We start from the raw sequence: 14446 nt of genomic DNA, 5'->3' as shown, positions 1-14446 counted from the left end.
GAATGGGCTTGGAATCCTGGCAATCTGTCTGGTAAACTCATGGGTACACTCGCAATAGACCTAGTCGGTATTTAATAGAAAGTCTCGGCCCGCCCGCCTGTGGGGAAAGCAACCTGTGGTTACCTAGGTTACCTCATTGCCTCACAGCAAATACTTTTCAAACACAATTTTATTTTTGTCTGCTTGTTTTAGTCAATTATAAAACTACTTTAAGCAAAGTATAACATGTCTAAATATTACTTTTCAACATTGCCTGGTCCTGAGTGTTCTCTCTACTTAGAAAAAAACGTAATATTGTAGGTCTTCCCTCATGCCCCTTTATATGATGGCGCTAGCAGCCACATGAGTGAGTGAGTGCTAGCTAGCTACCAACTGGAACATTAGCTAGCCAAACCACAACACAAAAAGACTATACAGCTACAAGTAGTGAGTGGCGTTACAAACAGACTATACTAAACAAGTAAAATGTCTTACCTGTGATTAAATGTTTTCCACACACGTAGCTATGTTTAGCCTACTTGGACACCGGGTCCCCACATTTTCCACTCTCCCACGCCGAATAGCCTGAAGCCACAGGGCTCTTCTCGCAGGCTATTTCACTACGTGAGAGCATTGCGAACTGTAGGTCGGGATTTTTGACCTGGTTACATATATATTGAACAACACAGCAGCTTTTCAGCATGTTTTGTTATTTCTGTATAACAAAACATCGACAACGAAGTCAGTGTCGTGTATTCATGGAGGCCAAGGGAAGCCAGGCTTCTCCCCAAAAATTACCAATAAAAAACATACAAAATAATTTATCTTTCGTCACTCTGTGTTTCATAAATGTCCATCATTTCACAAGAGGCTGAATGTATCTCACCGGAGAAAGCATCCAGCGAACGAAACAGTGCCCCTCAAAAACTAAAAGCGTGTACTACTGTATAGACTGGATGGCATTAGCATTTCTCTACAAGTAGGGTGAGTCAACATCATGTTTTTTCTACTTGCACACACACACACACAGAAATCAGTACCATGGACAGCCACATCATATTTAGCTTAAGTTGATTGGACTAAATAGTTTTTGGTATCTTTTAGTTGTTACTGTATTAGACTAAGCAGAGGTGATTAGATGATGTTGAAATGGTGATGGAATAGTGGAGGCAGCTCCTGTTTTCTTTGCGTCTTGCGATAACTCTCGGTGGTTCTAAATCAATAGTTGTTTATTGGTCCGAAAAAGTCGGAAACCATACCTTGCTTGACCATGCTGTAGGTTATGTAACTGTTTGTTACATGCAATATGTTTTGTGGACTTCACCGAACAGATGTTGCTCTCCGGTTTTGTGATGAAACAAAGGTGTGGTTGAATTTATTCTGCCACTGTGTCTTCTTATTGTCTCGGCCTTAGGCCTATATATCACAGTGTCAAGGTATATGAACTAACAGGTTATAGAGCAAACAACGCCATTATCCAACACAGGTTGTAATATGGCTTGGCTTCCCCAGTGATTTTACCCACGCACCGCTACTGGACGAAGTTGGCTCTTTTACACTGGGGGTCAATGGGAAAGAATGTTTGTTTTCCCCAATTTGTGGGCGTGGTCAAGGGGAATTCCTTATTATTACATGAATATTAACTCAGACTATGGCTGCCTGGTATTGTGATGCAATTATTTCCATGGTAATGTAGAATGTTCATTCAAATGATGTTGAATGATGTAGCTCATGCAATGGAATGTATTTTTTGTGAGATGAATCAACAAATCACAGCACGTATTGATGGGTACGCTTCCTGCTTTTACTTCCTGCTTTGCTACTATGCGTAAACTTGCAATGGTCGCCAGTCCACCCATTATGCCATCATTGACTTGAATGATGCCTGTTCTATTCATTTTATTACTATGGCAGCACATACCATAGTAAAAGAATGCTATTTCAACGGTTATTTGTCTGGCCAATTACCGTCATCCAAAATTAATTAACCGTAAGTCAATGTTCGTTTTTTTGAGTTGCAACTGTAGGCTACATTGCATTATAAACAGAACATTCACTCTGGTATAAAATAACCTAAGGCATCTAACAATCTCCTCCATTTATTGATCAATGCTTCTATTCCCTTTTTACTTCCTCCATTCCACTGATTGTGGAATTCAAAATGAAAGACCTATGTAAAGAATACCTTTTTCTGCGAACACACTTCTTATTAAATTATGACTGTAGGTGTATGACACAACAGTGTTTTCTGCCAACACATACACTACATGGTGTGAGCTGCCATCTTATTTAAAGGAACGGTTTATTATTTATGCCTGTAAATTACTGATGAACCTCATTGGTGGGTTAAGTACAAGCTTCTGTAGCTTTTTCTTTCTCTTACTGCATTGGGGATGTTCTGAAAACATTGCACAAAGGTCATAATTCTGTTTTGGATTTTTTTTTAAAGTTAAATAAATGTGTCTGCTTAATGCAATACAAATAGGGAGGTATATATTGTTTTTAAGGAAACAGAAGCACAGTATTGGCAAGGTAAGATTAATGTGACTCACTTCAATTGGAGGATGATACAATCCAGATCCTCTTTGAATAATAGCAATTGGTTACCTTAGCTACATTATTCCCCTCAAGCCCTGAGCCAAGTATATTAAACCCTAAATAACAGTAGCTTTAGCTGCCAGTCTTAAATCTGTCACGCGGTGCCTCGAGAGATCCAGAGCTATAGGCCGGAGCTAAATTTGCTGTCTGTAGTAGGATAGCTTCGAGAATAGACTCACACTCTACTCAACTAAGGGCTTCTGGGCTTTCCAAATAAAGGAAATCAGGACTATCCAAATAAAGTGTGACCCACAATCCTTCTCAATGGCTGCGAAACTAGACTTTTCTCAGTGAGATGAATTAGCAGCGTTCCCTAGACCTTGCATTTGTCAGTGGCTAACAACCAGCGTCCCTCCCCTCTGCTCGGGTGTTGCTTTACCTATAATAGTGGATTGATTTGTGACTCCCAGGCAAACTGTCTGGGAGTGAGCGAGTCGAAAGTTATCATTGAACTCATTAAAGTTTGTAATATCCAGTGTTTAGCATACTGATTATGAAAAGAGGAGCCATCTGCTTGAGGGACCAGGGCTCCCCTAACAGCCATGTGTAATTCAACCAAACAAAGTTTGCCTCTCCATCCAAGATGGACGCCCTGGGGGGAATAGCAAATGCTTCTGTTGCTCTGCTCTGCACACTACAGGAGCAGGTGTATCTTGTGATTGAATCAATACAGTAGTATGTGGCTGTTCCTTTGATGTCTTCCCTTCCCGACGCTTTCGTCGCCGATCTCCTATCGGCCAAACATTCATTAATGAAGTCTCTCATTAATCAGTTCCACACAATTGGATTGGCTGATTTAAATTGAGTCACGGTGCCTTGTCAAGGGGGTAATATCTCTGAAGTTCCCCCCACTCTGGACACAATGACACCATTTATCTTTGGTTCCTATTCACAGGCTTTGGCTGCTGTTTGGCAGCTGTGGCAGGATGACACAATGCTGTTGAGATGGGGTGATATTTAGGATAATGATCGTTTTCGCCTGAATGTATGTGTTATGCTTGCTTTTGCTGGAATTGATAGAAGGGGAGTTGACGCACAGTTGATTATAGATGATGGTAACCTTTAATGGAGTAAATAAGATAAGCAAAACAATGAATCACAAGCAAAACAAATGGTGCCAACACTAAGTAAAGAAAGCTGGAGGTTTACTTTTACAGTGTCTCTTAAAACTTCTATGAAAAGTTTTATGAAAACTAGGACAGCAGACAACCATTAAGTACCTTTGTACTTTTGACAGAAGGGGGGGAGTGAATTGATTTGATGTGATGGATTTCTCTGCTATTTCCTTGATTACTGCTAAAACATTCAACAGAGATGGTGGAGAACACCTGATTGCTGTTTTTAAATCAACAGAGATTAATGATGAATTAGAAAACCATTCTTAAAGTGACACGCCCCATTCTCATCCCACAGATGGGCTTTCATCACTCATGTATTTGAGAAGTCTTTGAGGAGAGTTTGAGGAAGTTTCACAGGAAGTTTCAACAAATCATGGTTGGTTGAGCGTCTGCTCAGACCACAGCTGTTCATTTGTTCACTGCAAAGCCTGACCAATAAGGTCCTCTGATATGTTTACAGGTATCTAATGTATTTAGTAGTCAATTTTAGTGTCTTATTTAAGTCCTCACTCCATTTCTCACAGCAAATAAAGCTGGGAAACTTCTCAGGGGATAAGATATGTTCATTACCTTTCAAAGTTCAATGGGTTTTTATCTTTTCTGTTAAGAGGGTTTTAAGCACCTTGTTAAGTTGCCCATTAATTCAGTCCATATTGATCTCTCATCGTCCGCTGGAGTGCTGGCCAACTATCATATTTCCCCAAAACTACCTCTTGTCTTGGTAAAATGCTTACATACTAATTATTTTTGAAAAGTTGAACCCGCACAACCCCTTACTCAAACCATTAGTGATCAATGTTGTTTTATATTTCACCGTAAGTGGTAATTATTTGTACTAGTGTTGCTATTAGGTACTGATGTGAAGCGGCTGCTCTTTACTCAGCTGTTGATGTACATGTTTAACTTATGGCACAGAAGGGAGTATTTTACCAGAAAGTCAGGATTAATCATTAGGACTTTTTAGACTCGTTTTTCCTTCACTCTCATGGGTCATCCATATTTCTTCAATAGTCTGCCATATTGATCATATGTCATGCAAACGTCTTCGATGTTTCCCTTTACTCTATCCAGTCACTATTCCTTATTATTAACAGCACAAACGAACAGTACAGTAACACTCCTGTCATTTCCGAAACTGTGATGAGGTGATTTGGAAGGAGTCAGGCGCAGGAGGGTAAATCACAGAATAACAGGATTTATTCTGAAGCACAAAGTTACGCAGTAATGCGTCAGAACACTCAAGTGAGCAAAACAGGCGCACTGGAAAATACAAGGCACACGGGGAAATATCCCGGCGATACAAAATACACAGAGCTCCACCGAGCTACTCTATCCTCCACAATAAACAATCACACACAAAGACAAGGGGGCAAGGGAACACTTTATACAGGTACTGATGAGGGGATATGAACCAGGTGTGTGTAATAAACAAGACAAAACAAATGGAATGATGAGATGAGGAGCGGCAGTGGCTAGAAGGCCGGTGACGACGAACGCTGAAGCCTGCTCGAACAAGGAGAGGAGGCAGCCTCGGAGGAAGTCGTAACAGAACCAATCAACACAACTTTTCTCACCCGCCCCCAAAACTCCCAAGTTCACATCAGATAGCAAAGTCAGGCACCTTTGTCATAAACATTCTTTCCAAACGTTTCCCTCTGATTACCTCCAAACCCATCCTTCTCTATCCTCCCATCCCTTCCCCTGCTGGGAGATGTAGTCAATTATAGCTGTAGGCATCCGTCCATCTAGACCCCTCCCGGCCCTGCCAGGCTCTAGGTGATTGATCCTGGTTCCCCAGCGAGGCTCATCCCCAGCCATGGCTCCGGCCCAAGGCACCGCCACACAGCCACCTCTCAGCCTCCCTTCAGGGGGAGACCTTTTGTTCTCATCACCGCTGAGAACGATCTGAGGACGATGACCTGTCTGATGTGATTGAGCTCTCCAGCATGTGAAACGGTGGCGGAGGAATACATTTCGCACCTAGGAAGGAGGGGGAGGGATGGAGGACTGTACGCCAGGGGGATGGCAGAGACGAAGGTCACGGGCAAGGCAGGGAGGCAGACAGGCATCACTCAGAATATATGACTGCTGGTTTGACACTTGTATGATCGGCGTGTTCGCGGGTTGTAGCGATGATGGAAGTAATACGTAAACTTAGTGATTCAATGGTGCTTGTTCTGGTGCGTTTGTAAGATAATAACCTTTTGATTGGTCATTTGTTTTCATCTAGAAATCCTAAATGATCCCAAAATAGTTCCAACAGATGTTGAATGTTGACTCCTTGAAGTACTTCACTTTGTCACATAGGCTTATACATTCAACTTTTGGATATGCTCATCTTTTTTATACTTCATGGTTATTAAGAGACCAGTAGCAGTCCAACATGATGGCTTTGTTCCAATATAAACATTACCATGCCACTTAGTATGAAGCAATGTATCGAGCAACTGGTATGCTACTGTAGTATAGACATAGGAACTTGGCCAATGTTTTGGTTTACAGCTGTGGATAGAGACCACTTCATATGATACGGTTCAACGTCAGAGGAAGGACACTAGAGACACACAAATGATCTGTCAGAACCAAAAACAGGAAAAACACAATTATTGATTTCTATGCTGTATTGCCATTTATGCAGACTACCTTGAGTTGGCACGTCCTTAGCATACTCTGTGTGTTGATCCTTTGCTGTGCTTTGTACTGTTTACTGTTAACATATACTGTAGACTTGAGAGAAGCTGGCTGTGAGTTTATAACTAAGATACTATTGGTCAGCTCTAGAAAGACTGATGTATGGAAGACTGATTGAAAGGCTGGTGTAAGTCTATAGAACATACAGTACATAAATCCAGTTGCATTATTGAACATAGGGTGACATGATCATCAAGCTCACGTTTGATCGTTCTGCACTCTCTAAACGTTGTGTACACTGAGTGAACAAAACATTAAGAACACCTGCTCTTTCCATGACGTAGTCTGACCAGGTGAATCCAGGTGAAAGCTATGATCACTTGTTAAATCCACTTCAATCAGTGTAGATGAAGGGGAGGAGACAGGTTAAATAAGGATTTTTAAGCATTGAGACAATTGAGACATGGATTGTGTATGTGTGCCATTCAGAGGGTGAATGGGCAAGACAAAAGGTTAAAGTGTGGGATATGGTAGTAGGTGCCAGGCCCACTGGTTTGAGTGTGTCAAGAATTGCAACACTGCTGGGTTTTTCACACTCAAAAGTTTCCTGTGTGTATCAAGAATGGTCCACGACCCAAAGGACATCCAGCCAACTTGACACAACTTTGGGAAGCATTGGCGTCAACATGGGACAGCATTCCTGTGGAACACTTTTGACACCTTGTAGAGTCCATGCCCTGACGAATTGAGGCTGTTCTGAGGGCAAAACGGGGGATGTGCAACTCAATATTAGGAATGTTTTGTACACTCAGTGTATATTTCCATTATAAAATGACTAAGTGGTATGTAGGGACACATTGTGCATCAATGCGTTAGTAAACGTTCAATCACACACCCATAATGACAAGCAATTTATATAGAAAACAATTTTCAAAAATGCTCATATGGAACAACTTTAGAAATGAAAGCTCCAAAAACCCACCGTTAATTCATTTGGGTTATAAATATGATGCAGCTGCTCCCGGCTTCGCCAAACCTGGTTTAGAGGAAGAAAATATGTCATTGATGCATGATCATTTGCTGGTGGAAATGATTGATACCAGCCATTGGATGGACTAAATTGCCACAATTTGTTTAGATCCCTCTGCAGAGAATATCTGAGCATGAATAAAACATTATCAGTCATTAGTATTTAACTGAGAGGGATCTTGTGAGCTTCGGCGCAAATTTGTCTCCTCTGTTTCTAAGGAAGACGTGCTACCCGGCAGACCTAAACATATATGTCTTGTCACTTACGGTCTGCCCATGCCTGAAATTTTAAACAAGCCAAATAAAATGTTATGTATGAGGATTGTTGTGCTTATCGTATCTAAGGTAGGATTAATGGGAAAGTGACTTACTTTGTGGAATGGCTGTCCCTCCTGTCTTCTATCACTATTCATTTCAGTATTGTCACTCAATGCTCATAGGATCTGCCTTCATTTACCTCTTAAGAATATTATTAGATGAATATTGACTCATGTCTGTGCACCTGCTATGCTGTATATCCACAGGTACGTTGTATTACGTGAACCTATCATTTTATGGTCAATTGGCTAATGCCCCAAGTGTATAGTAGGGCAATGTTAATGATACAGAACAAACAACCTGCCAGCATGATTTCATGACACTTCAACCTATTATCGATTCATTATAAATATAAATAACCTGAGGTGTAAGCAGCTAAAGAAGTTCCTGTGAGAAAGAAATAGAAGAAGAAGAACGAAGAACAAAAAAACATCTCTGCAGAATCATGTTTCTACCTCATCTTATGTTTAAGTATAGAGAACAGCGTCAAGGAACGGAGAAGGCTTCAGAAAATAATTAGTCTCCATAGAGGGAGAGAAGAGAGAGACTCATTTCTTTCCATCCCTGGGCATTCTTTTTGTACAGGACTTTCTTTTCCATCAATCCCCGAGAACAGAGGTACCGTTCTGTTCTTCTTACCTGTGATGTTTGCATCTATTTACTCAGACGTGAGCATCTGAGGTAATTAAACAATAATAAACCCAGACAGGCAGGAAAACTGGGGAGGAAATCGAGAGCTCATTGGGCAGATGATACCGCTGTCGATTTGTTGCTGTTCCTCTAATGACACCTGAAAAACAGAGTTGTGCAGAATAACCCAGAATGGCCTCAGCATGGGATGCCATTTATTGACCAATGATAATCAGTTACGGTACATAATGCTTTGTGGAGGAGCTTGTAAGTGAAAATTATAGCTTCATCAACGCAGGTGCAACGCCTGCAAAGTTATCTCTTACACATTTCCCTATCTCATTTTACTATGAACAACATCCCCAAACTGAAAAGGTCTAAAATGATCAAATGGAGCCATCACTATTATCATCACAACCAAGAACAGAAAACTGTCCAATAGCAATCCCCTGTAGTTTCTTTCCTGGGTCTGGTATAATAGAAAGATCTAGACGATACTCTCCTCTCCTGATTTAGCGACCGATATCGACACTGCTGGCGTCTATGCAATTTGGCAGTCGCCTGGGCCCCGACAATGGCCCAAATGCAAATTGAGGAGACAGCATGACATTTAAGTAAGCACCATGCCTTCTCCTTTGACTTCAGCTCTCCCTCCAGACTCTAACCCCTGTCCCATCTTGAAAGCTGATGCAAGCGGTGCGAAGGCTTCGGTATTGGATTCCCCGAAGGAGGGATGGAGAGAGACTCAGTGTCAGTCTTTTATTCGGAAGGCACTGTGGTAAAGGAACAGGCAATCTGGAACAGTATGGGAGATGCATTGTCCATGGCATGGCTTTTATGGTGGGAATGGCAAAGATGGGTTTTGAGAAAATCGTGTTAGACTCCATGTAGAGTTCATTGTAGAAGACTTCCTCTGGGCGGACTGTGGTTAAGGCCAATCTATGGTTACCACTTGTGGCTGAGTGAACCATGTTCACAAAGGTGAAACCCCCCAGATATTACAGGAGCTATTCATGAACCTCAATGGACAACAATAGGGGGTCAGCCTCACATGGGTAGCCTAAAAGCAGTAGATGCTCCTGAGTGGTCTAAGGCACTGCATCGCAGTGCTAACTGTGCCACTAGAGATCCTGGTTCGAATCCAGGCTCTGTCGCAGCCGGCCGCGACCGGGAGACTCATGGGCGGCGCACAATTGGCCCAGCGTCGTCCAGGGTAGGGGAGGGAATGGCCGGCAGGGATGTAGCTCAGTTGATAGAGCATGGCGTTTGCAATGCCAGGGTTGTGGGTTCGTTTCCCACGGGGGGGCAGTATAAAAAAAACATGTATTCACTAACTGTAAGTCGCTCTGGATAAGAGCGTCTGCTAAATGACTAAAATGTAAATGTAGATATCAAAGATGTTGATAAATGAAGATAGTTCCCTCAGGCCTTATGCCATAGATTTGTTTTTTTTTGTCAGTTCTGGTCTACTTAACTGGGTTTGTCTCCTATAGACACCAGTTGGATCTGGTATACTTAGTTCATTGACTTTTTCATTGAACCAGAAAGAAAACAGAGTGGGGTCTCTCACTTCCTCTTCCGTCTCTGGTAGATATCTTTCCAACACTTCCTGTTCCGGTTTTCAGTACTTACACCTTAGCATAAAGAGTTTCTACAGATCTTCTACAAATCTGATGAATCTCCACCAGACTGGTCGCAGTTAGCCTGAATAGCCTCTTAGCTTTCTCCTCATGTACCTGGAATACACTTTTTAAAACTCCAGTGCTAGCCATTTAAAGAGTATGAGGTGTAGTGTGGGCTGCAGGTGTGTGGTTCACTGGCCTCGACGCAACAGGGCAGAGGAGAGGTAGAGAGGTAACTGAACTACCCACTACCCATCAACCCCGCTGAGGCCTTTTCATTGGACCCCAGCTGAACGCTCCTACACTGCTCCCCAAGAGCCTCCACTTCCTGGTATTTAAGATAAGGTCCAGGAGGAGAGGAAAGACAGGCAGAGGGAGGATAGAAAGAGAGAGAAGTAGTCAAAGAGAGAGCGAGAGAGAGAGAGGGGGAGTAGAAAGAAAGGGAGACAGAAAGAAAGAGAGCTAGCGAGAGGTAGACAGGTATTCAGAGAGAGAGAGAGGTAGTCACAGAAAAGTAGGGAGGGAGAGCGAGAAAAGGAAAGAGAGCGTTAGACAGGGAGGGAGTGTGAGAATTGTATTTTGTTATGAACCGTGCTGGCGGCTGCATGGGATTTCCCATGGGACTGAGTGTAACCAGACCGTATGGGGAGACGAGTGATCTCCTAATTTCTCACCCGCTTCTCCGCAAACCATTGGGGCTTCGCTCAACGTTCAGGGATTTTAGTAGAAACATTTTAATTAAGAAGCCAATCCCGCTGAGTGCAGGTTTAGGCAAAATGTAGTTAACACATTTTGGGTGCCTTCTTTACTTGAATTTGGATTGAATTTAAATTCCCCTCCCCAAATGATAACCTACCTTTTGAAATCAAGTAATCTGGATGAAGTTGTCCCAGAATATGAGTAGTAATACAATGCAGTGCGGATGTCTTGGCCCTATGTAGCCACAGAAGCCAGCATTAGGTTTGAGATTTAGTTGATGGCATAGTGCCCTTAAAGTCCTTGGCATATTGGGTCTGAAGTCACAGTAAACACATCGTCAGCACTAAAGGATTCTTTGTAATCTATTTGATCTCATTTAAATGCTCAATGGCATGCAATCATGCTTAAAGGCCCAGTACAGTCAAAAACGTGATTTTCCTGTTTTTTAAATGATATTTCTACACTATGATGGCAATGCCCTTTTTGTGTAATAGTTGTATGAAAGAAATGCCTGGAATTTCAGCCTTTTCATGTGGGATGGAGTTTTTGGCCATCACATAACATCACAATGAGATCTGATTATAATAGACCAATGAATGTTTATCGTTTAATTTGCATAAATCCGCCTAGTTCTGATGCTGGCCCTGCCCAAAAGCAAGAGAGACTGAAGTATGGCTGTCTTCCATCCGAACAATCACTTTGTCAGGCTAGGTACACACATAGATTTCCCAGCAGCTCCATCAAGGTTGTGTCGCATGGATCTTGAAACAGGCGGCAGCAGCAACCATTCAAGTACGTGTCTAGATGGTTATTTTTCTATTATAAGTAAAGGACATGCTATTCATGGGTTGCATGCTTCGTCACAATATTGTTTTGAATGTTCTCTTGAGGACTGATGCCCGAATGAACTTTCTACTACTCAATCAATGCATTTTCTGAGCTACACTATATATATACAAAAGTATGTGGACACACCTTCAAATTACAGGATTCGGCTATTTCAGCCACACCCTTTGCTGACGGGTGTATAAAATCAAGCACACAGCCATGCAATCTCCATAGACAAACATTGGAAGTAAAATGGCCTTACTGAAGCGCTCAGTGACTTTCAACATGGCACCGTCATAGGATGCCACCTTTCCAACAAGTCAGTTCGTCAAAATTTCTGCACTGCTAGAGCTGCCCGGGTCAACTGTAAGTGCTGTTATTGTGAAGTGGAAACGTCTAGGAGTGGCGCAGCGGTCTAAGGCACTGCATCTCAGTGCTTGAGGCGTCACTACAGACCCCCTGGTTCGATTCCAGGCTGTATCACAACCGGCCGTGATTGGGAGTCCCATAGGGCAGCGCACAATTGGCCCAGCGTCATCCGGGTTTGGCCGGTGTAGGCCGTCATTGTAAATAAGATTTTTTTCTTAACTGACTTGCCTAGTTAAATAAAAAACAATGGCTCAGGCCATACAAGCTCACAGAACGGGACCGCCGAGTGCTTAACTGCGTAAAAATCGTCTGTCCACGATTGCAACACTCTGGAAGCAATGTCAGCACAATAACTGTTTGTTGGGAGCCTCATGAAATGGGTTCCCATGGCTGAGCAGCCTCACACAAGCCTAAGATCACCATGCGCAATGCCAAGCGTTGTGTAAAGCTCGCCGCCATTGGACTCGGGAGCAGTGGAAACGCGTTCTCTGGAGTGATGAATCACGCTTCACCATCTGGCAGTCCGACGGACGAATATAGGTTTGGCGGATGCCAGGAGAACGCTACCTGCCCCAATGCATAGTGCCAACTGTAAAGTTTGGTGGAGGAGGAATAATGGTCTGGGACTGTTTTTCATGGTTCGGTCTAGGCCCACTTAGTTCCAGCATACAATGACATTATAGACGATTATGTGGTTCCAACTTTGTGGCAACAGTTTGGGGAAGGCCCTTTCCTGTTTTAGCATGACAATGCCCCGTACACAAATTGAGGTCCATACAGAAATGGTTTGTCGAGATCGGTGTGGAAGAACTTGACTGGCCTTCACAGAGCCCTGACCTCAACCCCATTTAACACCTTTGGGATGAATTGGAACGCAAGCCAGGCCTAATCGCCCAACATCAGTGCCTGACCTCACTAATGCTCTTGTGGCTGAATGGAAGCAAGTCCCCGCTGCAACAGCCAGTGGAAAGCCTTCCCAGAAGAGTGGGCTGTTAAAGCAGCAAAGGGGGGACCAACTCCATTTTAATACCCATGATTTTGTAATGAGATGTTCGACGAATAGGTGTCCACATAATTTTTGGTCATATAGTGTATGTGCTGATAAAGATTTAGTCTAAAGTGCATTACAATTTACATTTTAGTCATTTAGCAGACGCTCTTATCCAGAGCGACTTACAGGAGCTATTAGGGTTAAGTGCCTTGCTCAAGGGCACATCGACAGTTTTTTCACCTAGTCGGCTCGGGGATTAGAACCAGCAACCTTTCGGTTACTGGCACAAGGCTCTTAACCACTAAGCTACCTGCCACCCCATTATAGTGACTTGGTAAAGATTTACATTTCTAAAGGAGGCAAATCAGTAGTAGGAAAACCTTTTGTCATCACTGACTTTAGATGGAGTATAACATTAGCTAGCTAGCTAAGATTGAGGGACAGGACTTTAGCTAGCTAACGTTAGCATTGCTAGCTAGCTATTTTTGACAAACTTTTCTAGCTATGCCAATTGCCATCTCTCTAAAGTAAATTTGATGACATGATAATGATGGCAAATTTGTTTCCTACTAATTACTTGCCATTGTATTTCCAGGCCACTATAGTGTCTCCTCAGATAATGTTAGCTAGATTGCTAGCTAGCCTGTTGACTGTTGTTCAAGCTGCAGTCAGTCAGTCACCCAAGGCGGACCAAGGTACAGTAGCCTACTTGATTTGGGGGGAAAATGATTCTGATTGGCTGGGCCTGGCTCCCCAGTGGATGGACCTGGCTCCCAAGTGGGTTGGCATATGCCCACCTAGGCCCACCCATGGCTGCGCCCCTGCCCAGTCATGTGAAATTCATAGATTAGGGACTGATTTCCTTCTATGAATTGTAACTCAGTAAAATCTTTGAAATTGCTGCATGTTGTGTTTATATTTGTATATGCAACAATTTCAACGATTTCACTGAGTGACAGTTCATAGAATGAAATCAGGCAATTTAAATACATAAATTAGGCTCTAATCTACAGGCATACATTGTCATAATATTTCAGTTATGGACTGTCAGATATGAAATTATGTTACATGTTTTCTCAAATGTTAGAATGAAAACCTTTAGAATTATAAAATGTAACTTTGCCACCTTGCAAACAGGTTGATAACCTGTAGCTACACAATTCCCTTCCATTCATGATCCCCTTATGTCCTAAAGGGTAATCACTGAGGAAGGCCTGCAGGATGAGGTCATGGACTTCTGGGAGGAAGATGCTTCTGATGAGGAGCTACTTGGTGAAAATGAGGACGAAGAGTATGACACACACAGACAGGACAGACAGGACAGACAGGACAGACAGGACAGACAGGACAGACAGGACAGACAGGACAGACAGGACAGACAGGACAGACAGGACAGACAGGACAGACAGGTGAACATGGACTGGCAGAGAAGCAGCTAAACTGGTTCCCCCTCTAACCCTCCTAGGTTGATTCTGGTGGAGGTGTATGATAGTTGACATGACATGTTACCATAATAGTTGGCTATACATAGGATTTGGCAATATAACACAAACAGAAGATCATGCTAACATTTGGCTGATTGTCAGAACAGAAAGAGTGAAACTTCAATGTGCTTGAGGACTACTGTAGAAAGT

General features: G+C 42.7%; 1 protein-coding gene across 1 annotated transcript in view; it reads left to right on the top strand.

Annotated features, from left to right (window-relative positions):
* The window catches only part of LOC311113790 (VPS10 domain-containing receptor SorCS1-like), a gene marked incomplete at both ends in the record, with an annotated part of 151844 nt that overhangs the window by 24397 nt on the left and 113001 nt on the right, over window positions 1-14446 (top strand). The gene's annotated exons all lie outside the window — the stretch shown is intronic.

The sequence above is a fragment of the Coregonus lavaretus genome, assembly GCF_964263955.1.
Source record: "Coregonus lavaretus genome assembly, chromosome: 40".
In the NCBI taxonomy this organism is placed as follows: Eukaryota; Metazoa; Chordata; class Actinopteri; order Salmoniformes; family Salmonidae; genus Coregonus; species Coregonus lavaretus.
This window is presented reverse-complemented; position numbering and strand designations above follow the sequence as displayed.